General features: G+C 41.5%; 1 protein-coding gene across 1 annotated transcript in view; it reads right to left on the reverse strand.

Moving 5' to 3' along the window:
- LOC111672392 (uncharacterized) overlaps positions 1-5,851 on the reverse strand; it is a 44,743-nt gene that overhangs the window by 4,771 nt on the left and 34,121 nt on the right. The window lies entirely within an intron of this gene.

Consider the following 5,851-nt stretch of genomic DNA (forward strand, 5'->3'; position numbering starts at 1 on the left):
CTGATCCATGCTGCTGAGTTCACATCCACATCAGCTCACACACACTTTCTACCTTCATGTGGAGAGAAACACACATCATTCATCTGCACATCAACTCAAATGTACATCATTTCTCCAGCTGCTCCTCCACTGATTGGCTCTTCTTCTCTGTTTCATATCAGCGTGAGGCAGAGGAAGCTGCCATCAGCTGCTGTACTTCTACCATCCGTCCACTAGATGGCGTCATGACGCTGCAGTGACGTGATTCACAACTACAGAAATCAGCAGAAAGAGGCTGATGTGAGGTGAGTCAGTCTCTTTACTCACAGGTCTGTCAACAAAACTCACATATCCCACACAGAAATATTATGATGTAATTAAGATTCAGAGAAATCCCTCAGACAGAAATATTAATTAATTAATATCTGGAAACTGAACAGTGCAGTGCAACAGGTAAACCTGTAAACCAATAGAAATCAAGAACATAGAACCAGTTTACAAGTAAGTTTACATTGTGATGAACATTAAAATGCTCTTGACATGTTAACACTTCTGGAATAATACAATAATAACTAATATAGAATAATATAACACAAGTAATGCTTTGGATGCAGGATTATAACTTGTAAATCAGAATTTCTAAATTGCCATATTTCTCTAATACGGCCATGATTACTTGTTTAATAACAACAGCAGCTGTCTGCCCCTCAGCCCGCCACACTGAGTCCACATCAGTCCACATCTGTCCACATCAGTCCTACAGTGTGAATCTAATGACAGACCGTTCACCCACAGAGAAAGTCCCAGCTGTTCTCCAGCGGCTGTCCGGCAGAGCTCAGGCCGCATTTAGTGGCTCAGACAGCGGGAGAGCAGCGGCTCATCTCCGCCTCCTCCACAGGCTGATTGAGGCGGGAACAGCTGCCTCCTGTCATCAGCAAGTGGAGCTACACAGTAATAAGGAGTTTAATAATAACTGTTAATGACTGTGTTCAACCACCGACCATCAACTAACTCTGTTTCTCCTCTTATTCCCCCGCTTCCACTGAAAACATCCAAACAACATGGCGGACATGTTTAAAGAGCGTGAAGCTTTTACAGCTCTGAACAGTTACAGTAACATTATACTTCAAAAACAACAACACAACAATAACATGAAGGTTAGATAACTCAGGTAACGACACGTGTTAACGAGTAAAACAATGAAAACTGATCACATTACCTTCAGAGGAGGAAATAATCTGGATCAATGTTGAAAGTGAAACTAAACTCCAACAAGGAGAGAGGGAAGGAGGAAGTTCGTGTCAGAGGGAAGAGTCATGGAGGATTTCTAAACTGGAAACAATGAGCCAGAAGTCTGGAAATATCTCATCTAACTGATGGAGATATTAGTAGATATTAGTTCCTTTAGAGTCTAAAGGACGTGGCGCCCTCTAGTGCTGGAAAGAAAAAAATAATGTCATGATGTAAGTTTAATGTACACAGATGAAATGATTAAAATACTTTGTTGATAGAATTTTACTCATGACTGATGTTAATGACACTGATACCAACAGTGATGTCTTCAATACAAACATTACTGCTTCATATTAATGTGAATGGAACTAGACTGGTAAAAGGAAAGAGACTCAGAGAATCATGAGCACTGCCTTTATCACCAAATGTGTTAAAGGTATATTGTGAAAATGAGTAAAAGCAGTATACTTTTTATATACTTTCAGATAGTACACTTCTTTGTCAGTAAATATACAATGTAGAAAATAATATACTCTCTCTGCTACACCGAACACAGAGACACTGAGGAGTGGATCCACAACCAGGACCTAAACCTAAACCCAGGATACAGAGGTTCAGTGAAGGTGGTGTTGAAGGTGTGGAGGTGGATCAGTTTGTCAGAGGAGACTCTGTAAAAGGACAGAGAGCCAGCAGGACAGTCCACATACACTGCTACTCTGTCAGAGACAGACGAGGAGGAGGAGGACGAAGAGGAGGAGGAGGAGGATGAAGAGGAGGAGGATGTCACTGTCTTATTGTGACTGACAGAGTAACCATCACTAGAACATTTCAGACTCCAGGACTGACTGTTCCCTCCAAGCCTGCAGTTTCCACTTGAACCTCAGATCCTCCCTTGACATCTGCTGCTTCTCCTGCAATAACCTCTCACTGAAATCTTGATCATACGGAGAGACCAACAGCTCCTCTAGTTTGACGATGGATATCCTATTGGCATAGCCGGTTGAGCAGCTTCTCTGACGACAACCACCAATGCCCCTCAAAGGACCGTTGATGACCTACCCCAATAGAGTCCTCACGGCATAAGGTCCATCACCTTGGCTGTTGATTATTTCCCAGGGTTCCATGAGCTTTGGCGCATCAGTCCCAATCAAAATTTCAACATCAGCGTCCGATTCCTGGATCCTGATATCTTTCAGATATTCCAATTTTTCAATATCTCGCTGAGTAAGGATGTTGTGCTTTGAGACAGGGATTGTTTCCTGAGTAAATGTATGTGGGGAAAAAGTGGATGAGACAGGATCTTGATTTGATTCTCCAGAAAGTTTACCATATCTGGGAATGTAGCCCTGTAGCTTCATCCTTCTTGTATCTCACAGGCTTTAGACCGCCATCTTTCCTGCAACTTGTATGGCCACTTCATTACAACATGCCTCATAATTGATGGAACATTCATCTCCTCTATGTATTGTATTTCTGTCATAGCGTTGGAGCAACCTCTTAGAAATAAAGCAAATTGGGGCGTCGTGTGGCGTAGTGGTCTAAGCAGGCGCCCCATGTGTAGAGGCTACAGTCCTCGCTGCAGCTGGCCCCGGCTCAAATCCCGCATCGGACGGCCCTTCGCCGCATGTCATTCCCCCTCTCTCTGCCTCCCCGTTTCCTGTCTCTCTCCACTATACTGTCAAATAAAGGCATAAAAAGCCCAAAAAATATATACTTTAAGAAATAATGCAAATTCCTGCAGCGCCTGAACATCCTCTGGTTTAATAACAGGCCATCCAAATGCTTTATCCATATGTGCTGTTGCAATTCTGTATTCATTGCCCAAGTGTTCTTTCAAAAGACGTTTTGTCCTGTGATATCTTCGCTCCGGTGTCATATGTAAGCAGCTTCGCACCAGCTCTTTGGGCTGCCCCCTGGTGTCTTGTTCCAAGAAATACAAACCGTCTTGATAACTGTTGGTTCTCTCCTCAATACAATGCTCAAAAGTCCTAATAAAGGAAATGCACTGCAATGGATCACCATCAAATACAGATATGTTTCTTTGTGGTAAAGTAGATGACATTTGCTGTTGGAGAAGCATTGAGGTGATTTCATTTTGCCTTTGCATGATTCCACAAATTGCATCCTGGTCAACTGTACTTTGCATTGGTGAAATGTTCTGTGCAGACTGAAAGTGATGCACATGCTGTTCCTGTGTAGCTACAGACCTGAGAGGTGCAGGTGATGAAGCTGTGAAAACATTCTGAGACTCAGGCTTCAGAGTAGTTGATTGAGATGGTCCATGTCCACATGATGTTGTACTTGTGTGTTCACTTTTGGATTCCCACTGTGTGTAGATAAACCCTGTGACACTTCTGAGCCTCGATCCAAAGTGGGGTTGCTTCATTTGGGCACAAACTCATTTGCATTTGGATTGAATTCAAGTCTTTGCTCCTTCAGTATTTTGCAGACATTGGAATTCATTCCATTTGATTGGGCCTTTCCTCCAACATCACTGCCTTCCAGCACAGACAGTCTTACAGCAGCAGCAGCTATTTGTTTATCAAGCTCCAGTTGCTCTTTTACTTTCTTCAGCTTGTTTCTTTCTTGTCTGAGTTTCTCCTCTTGTGCCTCTAGTTCATGTCTCCTTTGCAGAGCAACAGCTTGTTCCATCAAAGCTGCTTTCTCTGCCTTTGCTGTTACACGTGCAGATGAAATACTAGAAGCAGATGACATGTGAGAATGACTTCTTCTGCTTGACCTTTGACTGGACACATTAGACACACTGTCTTCAAGATTAATATCATCTTGATTTGATTGTGTATTTTTGTCTTCATCATCATCCATATTTCTATCACCATCATCTACATTTTCACCATCTTCATCATTTAAAATTCCATTTTCCTTCAACCATGTTGATATTTCTTCAATAAATACATCATTGCCACCTTTCTTGAATGAAACCATACTTCCTGCTGTCTGCTCCTCCTCAGGTAGAGGAACCTTTTTATATTTTGTTGCACAACAGAGACATTTTCCTTAGAAGACAAGAGAGTGGTGATTTTTATTTTAAATTTTTCTTTGCCTGTCGGAAATTTCATATCATTCATCTTCCACAAATCTGTTGTTATTTTAAGAGCAGACGCTTCAACACAAGTGCTGCGCTGTGTTGAGGTCACAACCTGTGAACTTTCAACTTGTCCAAACGACACATTCATAGACATCAAGGGTTGAGTGATAATCTGTGCAGCCGATAAGGTGTTTAATGCAACACACCATCATCCTCAAAGCAGCCGACTGCCGCACACACGAGGCACCGCCGATTCAACACGCGATCACACATCAATACAGGTGTATGCACTCACCGGGGACGTCCTTTGATTTACGTTCATCGGTGTCAGCGATCGTAACTTTTCTTTGCTGTTGGGAAACTTCCACCGTGATCCAGGAGACAACAGCGCTGCGGTGTGTGCTCAGAGTGACGTCGGCTGTCCACGTGAGATCAAGGTCTTTACGTCATGTGGTGACTATCCAGACCTGACTTTAGCCCCCCGGCTGGGCGCGGGAGTAGACTTTGGTTTAACGCGCTTCCAAGAACGGAGGTCCAGGCAATGTTTACTATCAGACTCTTTCTCATTTATTAAAGAGTTCTGTTGACGGTATTTTCCATTGCAACAGTGAAACTGGCGGTAAAAACCGTGACACCTCCCCGTCACCCATGCCTGATTACCTGGTCTGTTGCACCTGTGTCACATATAGACTCCACCTGCCGCTACCACCCGTGATATGACCTGACGTCACCTATAAACAACAAACAAATAGACATAATAAATGGCTCCTTCAATGATATTGATATGATTTCTCTCTATTATAATGTTTTTTCCGTCCAGCCAAAGTCTGGATCTTTGGGGACACCTACAACCTCTTGCAGCGATGATGGAGGCCCTGCACCACCTCCACCTGCAGCGTCCACACATGAACATCTTCTCTTCCCAAACACACACAGTGTCTTATATGATAATATAGTATTTTTTAATGTTACACAGATTGTTACTGGAGCAAATAAATATTAACTGTCTCACACATTAGGACTCATGATGAATAATGATTATACTTGTTACTAAAGATTCTGTTGCTGTTGATTCAACTACTTCTTTTTATTAAGCAAACTTACATATGACAGTGAAATTCAGCTTTAACTTCATCCACAAATAATTTATGATTTTAAATAGTTAGTTGATTGTAAATTGTACACTACAGTATTTAATTAATCCATTTATTATTCTTTTAAACATGTTTCCAGTGTTGTAAATTGTTTAAATTAATGTAGTTTATAATGTCCAATAAAGTTATTTATGAAGCTCTTGCTTTAACTTTGTTGATGGTTTTTATAGAACACATCTGGTATGAATGTTCACATAGTAACACGTACAGCATTGTGTGACTATTTCTCTGTTAGCTTAAATCAACAACATAAATACTAGAAATATTTAAATGTTGTCTGACAACACTGACAATGAAGGATCAAAAAACATGCTGATGTTAATTAGTAAATACTTTCACCTGTGGAGGTGGTGACAGTGCTAGAGATGATCCATCACTTAATCACAGTTTAATATTTATAAATTCTGATCTTAAAAGTGTTGCTACCATCACCTGT

This window comes from Seriola lalandi, unplaced genomic scaffold (assembly GCF_002814215.2).
Source record: "Seriola lalandi dorsalis isolate HSWRI2012SDOR001 ecotype SW California unplaced genomic scaffold, Sedor1 jcf7180002054899, whole genome shotgun sequence".
In the NCBI taxonomy this organism is placed as follows: domain Eukaryota; kingdom Metazoa; phylum Chordata; class Actinopteri; order Carangiformes; family Carangidae; genus Seriola; species Seriola lalandi.